We start from the raw sequence: 18573 nt of genomic DNA on the forward strand, positions 1-18573 counted from the left end.
GTCTGGGTGGGAGGAAGGAGACCAGCACAATTCTCTCACTGCCTCAGGAATAAAATAAAGAGCATAAATGACAAAATAAAATAAAAATAATGATCGTATTCGGAGAGGAGAATAGGCCAGAAAGTTTAGGTTACATTAACATATATGTTAGGAAATAACAATCACTCACTCTTAACTGATGTCAAACTTTGTTTCATATTTAAATAACCTCTACTCTAACATTCCCTGTGAAAAGCTGTCGGTGTAATTAGAGCTGTAACAAAGGACATCCAGACTTACCCAGGGAAGAAAATTATGACAGGCTTGAGCAAAATTACCCTATAAATATCACTTCGCTGTTTTAACTACCACGGTGTCGCGCTAGGGCCGTGAAAGTGAGTCAGATGCTACCAAAACCAGGCCGAGAGCTGAAATTTGATCCATTTCTTTTATGGCAGCTCCCGGCTCCTGTACAGATGTGCTCACTAAGAGACCACCCTGTGATTAATGTATGCAAGGGCCCTAGCGGGCATGGTCCATACTAGTAAATGTGAAAGTGAAACTAACAGGAAGCCAGAGGAAATAAAAATAGAAATCAAGAATTTTTCTCCACCTCCCACCACTAACCCATGAGCAACCAAGGTGAGGTTTCCCCAGCCAAAGGGATAACAAAGAATGGAATAACTCTTTTTTTAAAAAAAAATCTTTATTGATTTCAGAGAGGAAGGAAGAGGGAGAGAGAGATAGAAACAATGATGAGAGCAAATCATTGATCGGCTGCCTCCTGCATGCCCCACACTGGGGATCCAGCCCGCAACCCGGTCATATGCCCTGATCAGAAATCGAACTGTGACCTCCTGGTTCATAGGTCGATGTTCAACCACAGAGCCACACCAGCCGGGCATGGAATAACTCTTGAATGAGGGAAGTGCAACCGGCACAACCATCCTACTGCTCAACCTTGCTCTTCATTCTGGCTTTTTATTCCGTGAAAACTTTAGAAGGTAACGGGCATTCACCAAGAAACACAAAGGCAATGTTGGAGGGAGAAAAAGGGAGAGAGAGAAGAAACTTAGTTGCCTCTGTGTTCTTGGAGCAATAGGTTAACTAATGAAACTTTTCAAATGATGATGTTTTTCTTCCATATTTTTTTACGTTGTTTACTAAACGTCTCTATTGAAGATTGGAGTTACAATGGAAAATGTCTTGTGAAGGGGAGAAAAATGACTTATTTACATCATAAAACAAGATGAAGAAAGCATCCAGGCCATTCACTAGATTGTTTCAAGTAAACATGAATCGTTTTCTGTTGTTCCTGAACAAGGACACTGTCATAGATCACTTCCTCTTTAAGTGGGAATCAGAGACCAGGGAACCTGTTCTTTGATGCAGGATTTGATATTGACTAACTTGCCAGAGGAAAACATGAAATTCTTCTTCCTCTGGGTCCAGGGAGGTAGAAATTAGCTAGACTCTCTTTCATAAAGGCCTTTGTCTAAAATGTTAAATATTGATAACTACGTTGAATAAGATGATTATATTAAAAGAACTATTTAGTTTTCAGAATGTCTGGTTCAAAAAATTTGGAACATCCAAAAGGTCAATCCAGGTAATGTGCTTTGAAACAGTATTTTCCAAATTTGTTTTGATTCTACAGAGACCCACTCATCATCTACTCTATTTTCTTGGAATTGTATAGAATTTGGGAAGCTAGAAGGAACAGGTGAGCAGGAAATGTCCCAGGATGCATTTTCCAAGTATCTTCAGCCTCATCATCTCGAGGGATGGCTGCTATTCCCAGAGGCCGCCGTAAGGAGCACTGAGCTGGGGAACCCTCACCTTGGATGCTCATGGGTTAGTGGCAGAAGGTGGAGAACAAGAGGCAGGAAGGGACAAGAGGACATGCAGTGGGGATGGCGTGAGAACACTCCCAGGGGCAAACAGATTGAGTTTGGGCAGTCTCACCCAAACTCCATCAGAGACTACAGGGAGTAGGATTTGCAATCAACAGGCCACCAGCAACTGGAATCACCTTCATCATCATTGGACATCCAGCTATTTTCCAAGAGTAATCAGGACAGATGTCAACTGGTCCTACTGAGGAATTGCTGGTTTTGCCCCCAGACTGTCTATGTTTCCATCATAAACTGCATTTTGGTTTAAGATCTAATGAAAACCAAACATGAATCTTTTAAAAGCAGCCATTATCTCATGAATGTCTCATCAGAAGCCATGTCATAAGCCCTACATCTGATGAGCACTCTTTTTGACAGAAAAAAAATAGTTGGAGCCCGGTGGCCGAGCAAGATGGCGGCATAGGTAAACACTGGAGACTGGAAAAAAAATAGTTGGAGATTATCATTACCCCTGAGGACCCAGTGGAGCTTTTTGTCCCCCTTCCTCCCCCCCACCCCTTCACTGAAGCCACCCGAAAAGGGAATAAGACTGAGAACTGTCGTAGGCTCTTCCCAGCTTCTTGACCTCCACTATCTCAGCATGGCAGTGGACTAACCTATTCTAAAAATCCACCAGCAGAAGTTTCAAACCTTCTGGGTTCCATTCATATAATGGGAAGGTCCTTTGGAACAGATGGCTTGAATTCCCCTGACTACAATTTAAACGGATTACCTCCTGTCCTCACAAAACTGGCAAGTACAACCTGAGCTGGCCCAACTATTATCTGACCTTCGGCATTTCATTTTCCCATTTCTGTCGGAATCTCAAACTTAACGGAGGGTGGGGGGAAGCAAGCATTAGATTAATAAGATTCGCAGGGAAATAATGATTACCTAATTTAGCAGCGAAAGAGAGAATAGGAACAACCTTCAAATGTCATCATCGGAGGCAGTGTTGAAATGCCTCCTTTTTCTGACACAATTCTGTCAATTAGCTGAGCAGAGCAATTACCATCCTTTTCTCTTTCTTATTTGCAGAGAATCAAAACTTTCTAAGGATGATAAATGACTCCCTGGAAAATTCAATGCTGGCTGTGCTAAATTTGCACTTTCCATATTGTAAGGGTTTGGGTGGACTTTTTTCCCCAGTTATTTCTCATAATCAATGAGGTGAGCAGCTAAAACACACACACACACACACACACACACACACACACACACACACACAACACCTTGTGTAGAATTCAGAGATGGGGGCCTTCCAGGAAATCAGACACACTCACATCTGTGCAAATGACCAGCAAATGAATACATATCTCAGTATAATTAGTACAGTCGAGGATGTTGTTAGCCAAATGATGAAGTAAATTTCATTTTAATTGTTTTGAATCCTATCCCCACTCCTCTAAAAAAAGAGAAAAAGGAAATGTATTCAGATTATGACCTTTGAGAATTCTGGACTCATTAGCATTTCATATAACACAGCACAGAATTAAAATGGGAAATGGATCCGCAATGTTCCCCTAACTACAGCATGTACATCATTAATGGCACATAATTAAGGAGGTGTCAGTGTTGGTCCCAGGTCTCGGTTGACAATGGCTCACAAACAGCATTTTCAGCCCAATATAATAGCCAGCTTACAGTGGCTAAACCTGTTCATTAAAAAGAGACAAAGGAGACCTAATTTTGCTCCAGTGCTAGGATAGGAGACAAAGGAATAGAGGGTGGGCACTGATGCATATTCTGAACCAGGCTTCAGAAGTTTCTGTAGCCTTGAGGGCTCCCCACAGCTAAGAAGAGGAAGAAGCGGGAAGCAAGGAAAACCAGGCATAGATACAGGCCATGGAAGGGATGGTAAAGGGGAAAATGGGACAGAAGAGAGAAAAGAAGAAAGAAGGCCATCCCATCAGTCATTGCTCTCTAGTCCTGCCTGCATCCCCGAGACACACTGCCCTCGACAAGGCCATAACTGAAATCAAAGTAAAGGGAGAGGTGACAAAAGAAACCTTGTAGGCAGAGGGGGCTAACAGATGTCTGTTTTGGAGACTCTACCCAGAAGAGCCCAACAATAGTGCAATTCCCTCGTTGTGAGCTGTCTGAAAGGATCCATTTCAATTAACGAGTGCTGCATCATAAACCACCCAACACCAAAGGTTCAAAACAACACTCTCTAGCCCTAGCTGGTTTGACTCAGAGGATAGAGTGTGGCCTGGGGACTGAAGGGTCCCAGGTTTGATTCCAGTCAAGGGCACATGCCTGGGTTGCAGGCTTGATCCCCAATAAGGGGCATGCAGGAGGCAGCCAATCAATGATTCTCTCTCTCATCATTGATGTTTCTATCTCTTCCTTCCTCTCCCTTCCTCTCTGAAATCAATAAAAATATATTTTTAAAATAAATAAAACAACATGCTGTTCTTCCTCATGGTTCCGAGGCTGGACTGTGCTCTGCTCCGTGTGGTGTAGCTGTGGTCACTCGCGAAGCTACATTCAGGTGAGAGCTCTGCTGGGGCTGGAACCTCCAAGATGGTCACTCATCGCAGTGTCTCACCACGTGGTGTTCTTCCTGAGCCTCTGGAGAGCATGGCAGCAGCTTCCCAGAAAGGCTTCCCACAGGACAAGCCCTGAAGTGCAAGCCCTTATCTAGCCTCTGCTTGCTTCATATTTGCCAGTATCCCATTGGCCGGAGCAAATCACAGGTCCAATTCCAGGGCCAGTGTGGGAGGGGCTGCACAAGGGCATGCATTCCAAGTCTTGCGGTTCATTAGACAACACCAATCTACCACAAGGGCACAGGCCTTCTCAGAACCAAAGCTCTTTCAGAGGCTTCATTTTCATTTGCACTAAAGCTGCTGGAAGGCACCTAACACAGCAATGCTGCAGACATTTCCATGGACACAAGATTTTCTCCCAACACACACACACACACACACACACACACACACACACACACCCTCCAGCATTCCTTTACTCTGTGAATGGTACCATAATCCATTCCAATGTGCATGTCAGAAACCTGAGATTCCCCCTTGCTATAACCCTCTCCTCCTCACACACTAACCAGAACTCATTACCAAATCCTGTCCATTTTGTATCCTGAATAGCTCTTTAATGTGGCCACTTACCACCATATCAACCACAGCAATCTCCTCATTGGTCATCCCCAAGGCATTCACTGTGCTGTAGTCAGAATGAATTTTGCAATACATAAATCCGGTCATATTATGCCCTCCCGCATCTCTCCAGTCTTTACGCCTCCAAAGTCTTCCCATCACGCAAGACAAGGACCAGAGTCCTTTCAAGACCTATAGGGCCCTGGATGTTCTGGCTCCTCTGCCCCTCATTCACTCTCCCCTCACTCTCCCCCACACCAGCCTTCTCACTCTCTCAAACACACCCCTACTCCCTACAACCAGACGACCTTTGCCCCCTCCCTGCCTCAGCAACTCCAATTCTACAGTCAAATCTCAAGCATCCCTTGCTCAGGAAATCCTTCCTGGCCTCCCAAACCAGGTAAAATCCCACTTACATGTACTCGCCTTCCCTTAAGCCCAGGTGTTCTTTATGTCTCTGTATGTCAGTTACTAGAATACGAGCCCCGTGAGCACAGGAACTGGATTTGGCTTTGGTTACCTAGCACAGGGTAATATTAACAATAAATATTTATTGAGGACTTACCATTTGCCAAGCTCTGTTGACGTACGTAGAAGCAAGTAACAAAGTCCCTGCCCTCAGAGAGCTTACAAATACACATCCATACATTGTGATGTCTGCTGCTGAGTGATCCCAGCAGGGAAGAAAATGAAAGCCGTGTAAGGAGACAGAGAGTGACAGAAGAGAGGCTGTTTTAGATGAGAAATTCAGAGCAGGTCTCTCTGAAGAGGTCACCTTTGAGCAGAGAATGGGGTCAATAGAAGAGCAAGTCCTGGGACTATCTAGGAAGAAAGTTCCAGGCAGAGGGGACAGCAAGTGCAAAGGCCCTGAGAGCCAAGTGTGTTCTACATGTGTGATGAGTCAGGAGGCCAGAGGAGCGGAGGGGAGAGTGGTGAGGAATGAGGCTGGAGAAAGAGCCAGAAGCCTCCCCAGCCGAGATGAGTGTGATGATGGTTCCCTAGAGCCACCATAACAGAGCACCTCACACTGGGAGGCTTAAAAACATGAGAACTTGATTTTTTTCAGTTTGGGAGGCCAGAAGCCCAAACTTTAGGTTCTGCAGGGCTGGCTCCTTCTTGAGGGCTCAGAAGGAGAATCTGTTCCATGGCTCTGCCCTCGCTCCCGGGGGTGGCCAGCATCCCTGGCGTTCTCGGGCTTACAGATGCATCACTCCAGCCTCTGCCTCTGTCATCACATGGCTGTCTTTCCTCTGAATGTGTCCCTCTGTGAGTCCCTCCTCTCCTTATAAGAACATCAGTTGTACTGGATGAGGGCCCACCCTACCCCAGGATGACCTCGTCTTCACTTTACTAATTATAACTGCAATGACCTTATTTCCAAATAAGGTCACTTTCTGAGGGTCAGGGAAGGACGCCAATTTGGGGAGGACACTATTGAACCCAATACAATGAGGACTTGGGGTTTAGTCTAAGTGAGTGAACAAATGACCAAATAAACAGACACATGCAGGAGAGGATGGCCACCCAGGTGAAACAAGCAGCCCCCGCTGGCCAAGACCACCAGATGGGCCTTTGTGAGTCACTGCTCTGTGAAGGGGAAAGGCTTTGGCTACCTTAGGTTTCTGGCCTCTCTCTCTCTCTCTCTCTCTCTCTGAATGGATAGTCCAAATACAGTGTTTTCCATAACTTTCCAGCAAACATGGAGACACCTCTCAAAGTGAAAAAGCCACAACACCCACAGTCGTGAGCTTCCAGATTCCACGGAGGGGGGTTTTCAAGGGCACACACTATTTCAAACAGGGGACCACCCCTCTTTGTCTCTGGCACCCCCAAACTCAGTTCTCCCAGGCTATCATTTCTTTGTAATGAGGTCTGAATTTGGGTCCATCCAACATAACGACAAGTGCCCAGAGAGGGCCAGTCTCATTTCCCTGCTCAGCGTCATTGGAAGTCTCAGCTGAGAAGCTGCTGAGGACTGACACTGCACATTTATTTAGAATTGCAAACACCTGTGCACTAGAAAACCAGGCCAGCAGAGAGCTGTGCCTCCTCCCTCCCGCTCCCCACCACTGCCCCCCCCAACACCCCTCCTCCAGCAGCCTCTATTCTCGAGGGCAGTGTGTCCTCCTGTCCCACTCGCAGCTGGAAGCCAGAGGTCAGGGTGATTCATGCACCTAATGAAGGCAACCCTCCCCAACCTGAGCGCCGGGGACGGCCTCATTAAGCGTCCCTGACAGTGCAGTCCCACCCCGTGCAGAGGGGCTGTCCCACCAAGGGTTAATTAAAGAACCCCTGTGGGGCTGGGAGACGAGCTAAATAGCATGAGCCTAAGGAGGAAGCAGATTTCCCGAGCCCAGCTGAGAAATACAATTAAGCTGTAATATTTTGTCAGGACTTTCTCCTCCTCCTTGCTGTTTATCAGTGTTAAGAGACAATTCTCTGGGATGGTGCGTGTACCTCGCAGCAGGCAGGTAAGGTTAAGCTGTCTGTCACGAGGCGCTGGCCTTCCTTCCATGTTGCTACATACACACCGCCGGGGAGAGGAGAGCCTTGGGCCCTGGGAAATCTGCTGACTTTGAACTCCTACTACTGGGAGCAGGGAGCACATACATCCCTTCTTTACCTTCACCGTTGCTCAGAAACTGGAATCAGGGCCAATAGGAGAAGTCGAGCCCCCCCTTACACACCAGGAGTGGGTAGCCTGTGGTCCCCCTCTTCGACACAGAAGATGAAATATCTTAACTTCACTCCCAGGGGTCTCTGGTTCCCCAACAAATCAAAAGTGGAGTCCATTGGGAGCCCCCCTTCCTGCAGGGAACTCTGTGACTGAGCTGAAGGCACCATGATTAATTTATTTCCTCACACATCCTCATCGGATGAACACATTCAAATGAGATCACGCATCTCAGAGGGGACACATTTAGCCTGTCTCAAAATCCAGGCAGGCTCGGATTTCTCTCCGTCATAAAAGGTTTTATCGCATCAAATAACTGAAAATCTGTTGACTCTCTTTGTCTTCCTATGTCTCATCCATTTTAAAATGAGTTCTTGTAGCCACAAAAAGACTTGTACATGAATGCTCATTGCAGCTTTATTCTAAGTAGCTCAAAACTAGAAACAGCCCAAGTGCCCGCCAACAGGAGAAGGGGTCCACAAGCTGTGGCACACTCACACAATGGAATACTGCTTCTCAATAAAGCAGGACAAGCCACTGACGTATGTAACAACGTGGATGACTCTCACAGGCGTTATGTGAGATTCTGTGTGATACCCTTTCTATGAAGTACAAGGTGGGCAAAACTGAATTTGGTACCAAGTAGGAATTGTGGTTACCTCCAGAAGTGGGTATTGCCTGGGAGGGTATTTTCCGGGATGATAGAAATATCCTGGTGAGCACACGGGTGTGTGCCCTTGTAAAAAGTCATCGAGCTTGCATTTCAGATTTCACTTTACTGTATATAAGTTAAACCTCAAATCTGTGCCTAGTCGACCACTCACCCTCACCTGGTCCCCCAGGTGCCAACACATGCAGCTGGGCGATGACCAGCCAGAGTTAGGCTGTGTGATCAGAGGATGCACTTAAGTTAATGGGTCCACAAAGTGATAAACCCATAAGTTGTTCCATTCATCTGAGTAGGAAGCCATGTTTATAAACTGTGATCAACGGAAAGCACTAACTTGGATAATCCAAAGTTAATCCAAAAATGATTTGTACGTTGCTTGAAAATTGTTACTGCTGCCTAATGGTTTAGTTCAAGATTTTCTTATTTGCTAAATGGCTACAATGGGCAGGAAGTACACCAAATTAGCTAAGGAGATGGCCGACTGGGGAAAAAACTTTATAGGCAATTAACATCCAAGAATCTAGTTCCAGAGTAAATGCAGTTAATCTTTGGGTCCCCATTATTGGGAATATCTTGTTTAGGCTGAACATTGCCCTCACCAGGATTCATGTCTCTGCATTGTACCAGATTTCAGAGTCTTTATCCTTTTAACTTCAAATAGATGCAAAGTATTCTTTCCTCAGAGGGACAAAAAAAATCTTAGCTATAAAATGCATTCTTAATTACTTCACAGAGAGGAAGGGCGCAGGGACCTCAGATCCTAAGGGAAGGTACCAACGGGAGAGGGCAGTGCTGCCTTGCTGGAAGGAGATGTTCTTTTAACCCTTTGGGGTGAAGTTGAAGCAAACCTTTGAGCAGAAACAAAACAGGTTATAGGCATGGACGTTTTAAAAGATAGATGTTAAGAAGTGTTGAAGTAATAAGGGTATTTGTTTTTTCAAGATAATTACTGAACCAAATGTGCCACCCATTCGCTCTAAGTACTTGGTTCTATGATATTTAGGATACAGCGAGGCTTTCAAAAATGAAGATGTTCTTTAAGCCAACAGACCATGAAGTTATAATGGATTATGCAGCCTCCAGAACCCTGATCCTGCTGAGCCACTGCCTGGATTTGCAAAGCTACCCTAGGCAGGGTACTATCTGCAAACACGCAGGGACTCACAGCCTGCAGGCACTGACATCAGTTAGGTAACTAGCTTTAGCCATGCCCCCCCCCCCAGACAAAAGCAGGTGCGCGTATGTATACACACACACACACACACCATCACATCACAGGGAACCTGAAAGCGCCCACCTGCAGCAGGTCACCTAAACCTGGATAGCCCATAAAGAGTTTAGGTAAAGACCTCGGAAGCTTGCACCCCAGAGCTCCAATTTGCAAACCATTTCCCATAAAGCCTCCGGATCTGGAAAAGCCCCGCCTCTGGTTTGTCCTGAGCACACCCTGGAGCTATCAGTGGGAGGGTGGCCTCAAGTGCCACGGGCCTCCCCCACTCCTTGCTGACTTTCACAGCTTCTTGAGGAGCACAGCTACAGAATGCCTGCACAGCATGCTCCACACTTGTTTCCTTAAAAAAGTCCCACCTTCCCCCATTTGTCATATTCCCACAGGGAATCTGAGGACACGATCCACAACGTGTGGCTGATGCAACCACACTTTTGCCTACACGAGCCGGTGAGATGAAGGGACAGAGCCAAACGGAAATCTGGGGCCAGCCACTCTGGTCCAAGAAGGGTCCAGGAAGAGATGCTCGCCTCCAGAAAGAACTGAGGAATCAGGGGACCACAGGAGAACTGACCCTGTCCAGAGCAGGGACACAGGAAAGAGAAAATAAAACAAGAGGCCAACCACACATCATTAGAGTTGACCCTCAGCATTAATCCCAGCTTTCAGCCTATCCTTGGCCCAGCTCAGGGTTCAAACAGGGGTAGTGCCAAGAGCTGCTCCAGATCATGGACCTGGACGCTAGAATCTCAGCTCTGGCACTCACAATGCTGAACTGCTGGGTAACACTTAGGAGACAGCACAGCTCTGGGCCTCAGCTTACCCATCTATAAAGTACCCATTATAATGGTCCCTACAATAGGCTTGTCTTGAGGAATCAATGTCTCTAAGGCCCAGAGCGCCATGCCTAGCCCATGATAAGTACTCAAAAGTACATTACAGATTAACACAATGATAAATAAGAAGTTCAACAGGATCTGGAGGACAGCTCTTAGCCCAGCACCACCACCAATAAGATCACTTCCAGAAGATAAGGCATCATTCCCATCTATGGGCTCTTTTGTTATCACCTTCTAAGGGCAGCACAAAGACCCTCCTTGGTCTCGGGCTGGCTCAGCAGGTTCCCTGGGTCTTCATTATCAACATCTACCTTTTCCTTCATGTGAGAGGATTAAGAACAGGAAAGAGAGAGAAAAGGAGGTATTGCTGTGACCACAGAACTTTGTGCCTTTACCACATTCTCACTCAGAGATGCCTACCGGCCCGTCACTGGGGGCCAAGACTCACTCTCCTTCCCAGGGGAAGCCCCAAGTTCAAGGCCTGCTCTCAGACATTGGGTCAGCTCCCTCAGGGGCATTCCCTGCCCACCCACCAGCACCCACCCATCCTTGGGGTCTCATGTACACACACAGCCTCTGGAAAGTGATGCCTCTGTCGTCGGACACCTGGTGGCTTCCAGGCCCTCAGTCAGCACCTTTGATAAGATCAATTCCATTTTAGTCAAGACAGAAAGCAAGAAGCCAAGGTTCACCTCTTTGTCCAGCACAAGGCCCCTACCTGGGGGTGGGGGAGGGGAACCTTCTTCTCAACCTGAAAAAACATAGTGTTGGAACCGGAAGGTTTAGGGGTCCGAGAGATCTGAAGATGGAAAGAGGGAGACAGGAAGCTGAGTCCAGCGTGGGAAGTGGAAGTCTGGATAGTGATAGTAAAGGGAAAGGGAATGGGGGAGGGGGAGGGGACACAAAATATAAGTCTGGGGGCCCAGGGTAGCCCAAGGAAGGGAGCACAAATGTAAGTAGTAAGATGGGAAAAGCACAGGCCAAACTCCTGAATCTCTACCTCGCATTCCTTGTCTGCAGAATAGGGCGCCGACTTGCCACCCCCGTGCCAATCTTGGAACGCACTCACCATCATGCCATTCTATGGAGGTGCTTGTTGCAGTACTCACCCCCTTCGCCAGGCCTCCTCCTCACCTCGCTCCTTTCTTCATGAACTGCAGCTAATTACATAAAACAAGGGCGCCATTTTGAGCACTCTCAGTGTTCAAGGATTGATGGCATGCCTTCGGGATTTCATCCTGAAGGACATGTTTTTGCCAAACATTTGTGAAAGGCAGATAACATAAAAATGGAAACCGCTGAAGGCAGAGATTAAGAGGGAATAAAGAAGAGAAAGTAGGCAAATTCAACAGCTTCTAAATCAGTGGTTCTCAACCTTCCTAATGCCGCAACCCTTTAATACAGTTCCTCATGTTGTGGTGATCCCCAACCATAAAATTATTTTCGTTGCTACTTCATAACTGTAATTTTGCTACTGTTATGAATCGTAATGTAAATATCTGATATGCAGGATGTATTATCATTGTTACAAATTGAACATAATTAAAGCATAGTGATTAATCACAAAAACAATATGTAATTATATGTGTTTTCTGATGGTCTTAGGCGACCCCTGTGAAAGGGTCGTTTGACCCCCAAAGGGGTTGCGACCCACAGGTTGAGAACCGCTGATCTAAATCCTAGTTTCTTCCATTGAAGTTGAGATGCTGGAAACCTCCCCAAAATGCCCGGAATGCCTGCTCCTTAGGATGCACATGCTTAACCTCCGTAACTTCCAGAGAGTGACACCTCATGCAGAGGGTGCTGGAAAGTGCTAGGAGGTGCTGGAAGGTAGGGGGGGCTCCTGTTGACTATAAGGTACTGAGCGTTCCTGGGGGACCCTCAAGCTTTTCCCTTCTCATCTTCATGATTCCCCTTCCACAACTACCCCACCACACCCCAGCTGTATCCATCTTGCCTGCACCTTTGTCCTCGGAGCCTGTCACTGGGCACGCCCATCCGAGCTCAGAGAATTCTCAGCACTTTTGTAGAAAACAGGGGTTTAGGGATTCCATCTCACACACACTGATAGGAATGGGCCTGGTTATCTGGTTGACCCAGCTACCTACAGTGCCTCCCTGTGTCATCTCCAACAGCTGAGACAGTGAACAACCAAGGAATCAGGAAAGATAGCAAACAGCGAGCAAAAGATGGGAAAAACCATGACAGTCTGGAGGCATTTGGTGCAAAACTGAGTGTGATTCCTCAAAGGGGCCCCTGAGTGAAGCTACAGGAGGTGATGCTGAACCTCAAACAAGACAGACTCCATCATTTTCATACAACAAATGATGTATTGGGTATACTCGGAATTTCTCATTCATGTCTCAAAATATTTCCCCCCAAAATGAATATTTTCCCATTTCTTTGCATCTATTACTAATGACTTCATTTTCAAGGAGAGAGAGAGAGAGAGAGAGAGAGAGAGAGAGAGAGAGACCACAGCAAAATAAAACACTCCCATCATTAAGACATGAAAAGTCCTCAACCTCAGAAACAGCCTGTAAGTGCGCAAGATAAACCCAGGATTCCAATCCAGGTAGGAAAGCCTCACTCAAATCCTATGTGCTCCTACTTAACACAGAATTTCAACTACCTTAGCTATCTGCCTTCCCAGACTAGATTATAGGAAACAGAGAGAGTCCTCCTAAAACCAAGGATACAGAAATACACAGAAGGGGGGGGGATGTACCACGTGTACCAACCACACAAATACTGTCACAGTGATGACTTGAGGTCAGCATAAACAGAGTGAATTTAAATAACCTGGGGCACAGGGAAGTGAGGAATACAGATGAAACAAGGTTGATCATGACTTGATCATTGTTGAGGCTGGCTGTTGGGATCACAGGGTTTATTACACGATTCTCCCATTTTTGTAAATGCTTGAAATTTTCCATAATAAAAAAGATATTTAAGGCTGAATTGATCTTAGGGTATTCTGCTTTCAAAAGGTAGAAATCACATCATACATTTTAAAACCATTTCTTTCAACTAAAATAGAAGGCACTTTTAAGACTATACTCTAAAAAAATACACATTTATCTACAAATAGTTCACTTCTTGGTAGTCATTTCTTTACATGGAGGGAGAGAAGTGTGTGTATGTCAAACTCTCTCTCTCTCTCTCTCTCTCTCTCTCTCTCTCTCTCTCTCTCCCTTTCCCAGGACCAAAATCTGTTCTTTCTGCACTGATAACCTCGCTCTCCATGTCCACCAGGCAGCAATGAGAAGTGCAGTCCAAGGCACCGGTACCTGTGGCCACAGAAGGTGAAGATGCTGGGTTTCTGCCAGATCCTGCCTATGGAGAGGTGGCCTCCCAGGCTGCCCACGGGTGCCTGGAACCTGGCTTTCTATCTGCTGCTGCTGGCTGTGTAGGTAGCCTGGTGAGGGGCTGACCTGGATTCAGGTGCTGAGATTTGGGCTCAAGCACACATGGGTCATCACTGGTCTCTTTCTGGAGCCTGAGGGTTGCACCTCACCCCCTGGGTGTCGGCCATTGGAGAAGATTGGTGCTGTAGGGCAACGTACTCTCTCAGACTAAAAATAAATTAAGTTTTCAGGAAACACAAGCAATCGAGTCAGAAGGGGATCCAATCATTCATTCCAAAGCACGTTAATTTGTTTTTCATTTGTTCACATCAAGGATGTCTCCATGGTTTGAGCTCAGCATCCGGAGGCTGGCAACAGCAGCCAGCCTTGGCGCTCCAGGGGTGTCCTTTGGAGGCAGCAAATGATTTCCTGTTCGTGAGCACTTAGAGCTGCCAGCCTTCCCTGTATGTTCCTGTCAAGAACCATTTGAGGTGATTATTCTTGAGGAAACAGTGCATCCAGATAGTTAACGACTTATGGACAGTCACTCAAGGGAGTCGTGGCCACCCACTATGTTACGCCATCTCACAAAACGATACCACCACCCACCTTAATACCCAAAACAAGCCTGGGAACTAGCCCAGAAAGTACCCTCTCCATCACCCCCACATCCAATGCAGTCCATTTTAATTCCTAGATAGCTCTCAAATCCATCCAGCATTCCATTTCCACCTCCAACACCCTCATTCATTCTAATTTCCTTGAGCTTATTGACATCTGTGAGAAAATTGAAAGGAGGCCAAGGAAGGGAGGAGGCACCTCTGCACCCCAGGAAGACCGCTCAACCAAAAGGGACAAGCAGCGAGCCCTGAAAGCGGACTGGTGAAAAGCAGGGTGTGTAGCAAGTTTCCAAGGCAAAGTGGGAGTGGGAGTCAGAACCATCACCCAGCTGAGGAGCTGCTCTCTGGGGCTGGTTCCTGTGTCAGAACTGGAACTCGGTCACATCCGCCACATTGTACTGGCCAAAGCAGGTCATAGGCCGAGCCAAGATTCAAGGGATGGAGAAACAGACCCCACCTCCTGATGGGAGAAGCTTCAAGGTCACAGAGCAAAGAGGAATGCTTATCACTGTGGATAGAGGGAGGGAGAGGAACTGTGACCATTATTGTAATCTCATATTATCTTTGCTTTCCTCTAAGGAGGCCTCTGAGAAATCTCCCAGGAGTAACACATGAACTTTTCCTTATATGCCTTCTTATCCTTTATGGCTTTTAGACCCTTTTAACACTAAATTAAATGTGTAGTAAGGAAGATGATGAAAATTTTAGCTAAACAAAATGATGCCTATAGGAGTTCAGATGGATAACCACAGTTTGGCAGGGTCTGCATTTCCAACAGTCCAGTTTGTTAACTTTTTTGTATTTTGGTTCTTTCTAAAATTCTGTCTGCCCTTAACGTATGAGGTAGCTGAAGTGTCATTCCAGAGGGGCGGTATCATGTGATAGTACATGTGCTCTGAGGTCACACTTCATGGGTTCAAATCCTACTTGTGCCATTTCCTGTCCATAGACTTTCCAGCAACTCATTCATCCTATTTAAGTCCCAGTTTCCTTCTCTGTAAAATGGAGATCATAACATCTATTCTGTAGAATGTGGGTAAGAACCAGAGGAAATACATGCAGAACACCGAGAAAAATACGTAGTACCTAACAGATGCAACAAATGATGTTATTCAGAAGGTAGAAACTTGTATTCCATTCCCACAAACCATTTCCTACATTACTTCCAAAATAAAATTTTCAGTTCAGATAACTGGCCAGTGCTCCCATAGGAAGCCTTGCTAGGCAACCCTTAAAAAAAGATATGACAATCTTCTTATTGGTTATGATTTTCAAAAACCAGGCTTATTTAAGGTAGACAAGACCAGTGTTAATCACTGTCACTCAGAAAGCAAACCTATCCCTTGGTCAATTAACTACACCATCCCAAGACACTGGGCACTTTTGATACCTAGAGATGAGCCAGGGCTCCAGGAACCCACAGAGAAGTAACCTCTTTCCCAATAAAGTGTGGGGTTTGGGGGAAATTAGAGTGTAATTCGGAATTTCGATGGCTGATAAGAAAACAGTGTGAGGCCGTGTGCTCCAGGAGGTGCTCCTGTAAAGCCCAGAGAAATGAGCCTCGGGTCGACAAGATGCCTCCTAGGATTTGGAAGGATAGCTAGGATGGATCAAGCGGATTATCAAGGCTTTAACTAGGCTGATTGCATCCTTGCCAGCTTAATCACAAAGGCACTTCTCTGGAAGGGTAGGGCTCCACATTGGCTAGGAGCTTAGAAACAAAGCTTCATGGCATCCTACCCATCCTACCGGTGGGGTCAACACTGCCTGGGAAGCTAAAATGTGGCACAGCTACACACGGGGTGCCTGCCAGAGGCTGAAGACTGAAGACAATTGCTTTCCCAAGACGAGCGCCAGCTCACACTTGCTCACACTTACAGATTTATTACCCAAACACTGTCTGAGAGGCAAAATTTTATGTCTTTGACAGAGAAAGAGCATTTGGAACGAGCGATTTACAACGATCAAGAAACAAGAGAAAGATACTGCATCCAAGCAGTGCAGCAGTCTGAGGAATGATTATCACTGCGTTCCTTGAGGGCATTCATCAGAATTACAATGAGAAACTGGAAACTTCCACTGAGCAAGGGCCCCGGCTGGCAGAAGTGCCAAGAGAACCAATGTGTTCCTCCAGATTTCCCCCACTGTCTTCTCCTTAGCCTGGCCAGCACTATACCCTCTCTCAGTCCTCCATCCCACTCCTCCCCAATTCAAAAGTAACCCTAGCCCTGGCCAGTATTTCCCAGTGATTACAATGTCGGCCCACACACTGAAGAGTCAAGGGTTCGATTCTCAGTCAAGGGCACATACCCAGGTTGCAGGTTTGATCCCTGCCCCTATCAGGGTGCATGCAGGAGACAATCTATGTGTCTCTCTCACATCATTTTCTCTTTCTCTCTCTCTCTCTCTCTCTCTCTCTCTCACCTGCCCTCCTCCCTTCCAGTCTCTCTAAAAGCAAAAATCAATGGGAAAAAAATATCCTGGGGTGAGGATTAACAACAACAACAAAAAAGCTAACCCTAGGCAATGACCTAATAGAGGGTCGGCTAATTTTTTCTGCAAAGGGCCAGGTAGTAAAATTTTAGATTTTATAGGTCATGTCATCTCTGTGGGCAAAGACTCAGTTCTGCCACTGTAGTGTAAAAGTAACCAAAGACAATATGCAAATTAATGAAATAATTGTGTTCCACTAACATGTTTACTTATGGACACACACATTTGGGTTTCATGTCATTTTCATGTGTCATCAAATATTCTTATTTTGAATTTTTCCCCAACTATTTCAAAATGTGAAAACCATACTTAGCTCACAGGCCACACAAACACAGGTTGGCAGGCAGAATTTGGCCCTGGAGCAGTAGTTTGCTGAGTCTTGACCTAATCAATTCACACACATTGGGGATTAAATGACTCCTACAGTTGAAAATAGCACCTCTCCCAGGGTGACTTGCATGTCAGGGAGTCAACAGAATCCATTCTTTTCAATACCTAGTTCCTGAGTACCTTCCAAGTGCCATGCTGGACACTGAAGATATACTGAGTGACATAAAAAAAAGACCTGGTCCCTGAACTGCTGTAGCTGAAGGGTTAGCAGGGAACTTCCTTAACTGCATCATGTGGAGACCTATCTGAGCAGGAGGAGAGGGTATCATAGAATGACAAGGAGGCTCCCAGGATGCCAAACCTACACTCCTGAGCTCCCTGCGAAACTCTGTCTAGCCCAAAGGCTGACCTGGCCACCACCCAGCCCTGCCACTCCACACAGGTGTCTTCTGGCTTTAGGATCCCTGAGGAAGCCGCGTCTGCTTTCTCCCTGCAGCACTGTTAGAGCTCAGGACGGCTTTGTCGGTTAGACAATTGGGAAGATGGATCTTTCTGTTTGGAGGTTGGAGTGCAGTACAGAGGTGAGGGGACCAAGACAGGGAAATAATTGAATGACAGTAAAGCTCAAACCACAGACTCGTGATGGGATTAACATCTGTTCCCAGGCAAATTTACCCATGATAATTCAGAACTTTACATTTTCTGGGCACCCAGACTCATTTATGCAGAGCGTTTGAAAATTCCCTTGTTCCATCTCCCCAGCCGGCGAAGGGCGCAGAACGCAATCTGCACTTGCTTATTTTGTATCTAAGCAACTGTCAGATTCCATATCTACCAATAAGAAAGGGTATAATTATACCCTGATACTTTAATTAGTAGCAGATGCCTTTGTTTGTGAATAAAATGTAAGGTTTTTAGAGACCTGGAAGCTCAATTACATGCAAACTTCAGGTGCCTGATGTTCAGGTGTCTAATTCTTCCTGTTGGTCAGCGAGGACACGGAGGCGCAGACAGTGGCCTTGAACAGATTTGGCCACAGTGAGGAGGGCTAGGGGCCTATTTGCATGAGATTTTAATATCATTGAGAATAATATATGCAGACAGTCTCTAGCACTTTTCCAGTTATGGTTGATAACATCTTTTTTTTGTTGTTGTTAATTCTCACCTTAGAATATTTTCCCATTGATTTTTAGAGAGTGGATGGAAAGAAGGGAGGAAGAGAGAGAGAGAGACAGAGAGAGAGAGAGAGAGAGACATCAATTGGTTGCCTCCTGCATGCACCCCAACTGGGGCCAGGGATTGAACCTGCAACCCAGGTACATGTCCTTGACTGAGAATTGAACCCTCAATCCTTCAGTGTGAGGGCTGACACTCTGACCACTGAG

General features: G+C 46.1%; 1 long non-coding RNA gene across 1 annotated transcript; it reads right to left on the reverse strand.

Moving 5' to 3' along the window:
- Positions 1-1650: 1650 nt before the first annotated feature.
- On the reverse strand, positions 1651-17182 carry LOC106727954. Its single transcript, XR_001364187.1, has 3 exons — positions 17144-17182; positions 13626-13632; positions 1651-1663 (listed from the first exon to the last, which is right to left on the reverse strand). It is a non-coding gene; the product is annotated as an uncharacterized LOC106727954 (long non-coding RNA).
- Positions 17183-18573: the final 1391 nt, after the last annotated feature.

This window comes from Myotis brandtii, unplaced genomic scaffold (assembly GCF_000412655.1).
Source record: "Myotis brandtii unplaced genomic scaffold, ASM41265v1 scaffold506, whole genome shotgun sequence".
NCBI lineage: Eukaryota > Metazoa > Chordata > Mammalia > Chiroptera > Vespertilionidae > Myotis > Myotis brandtii.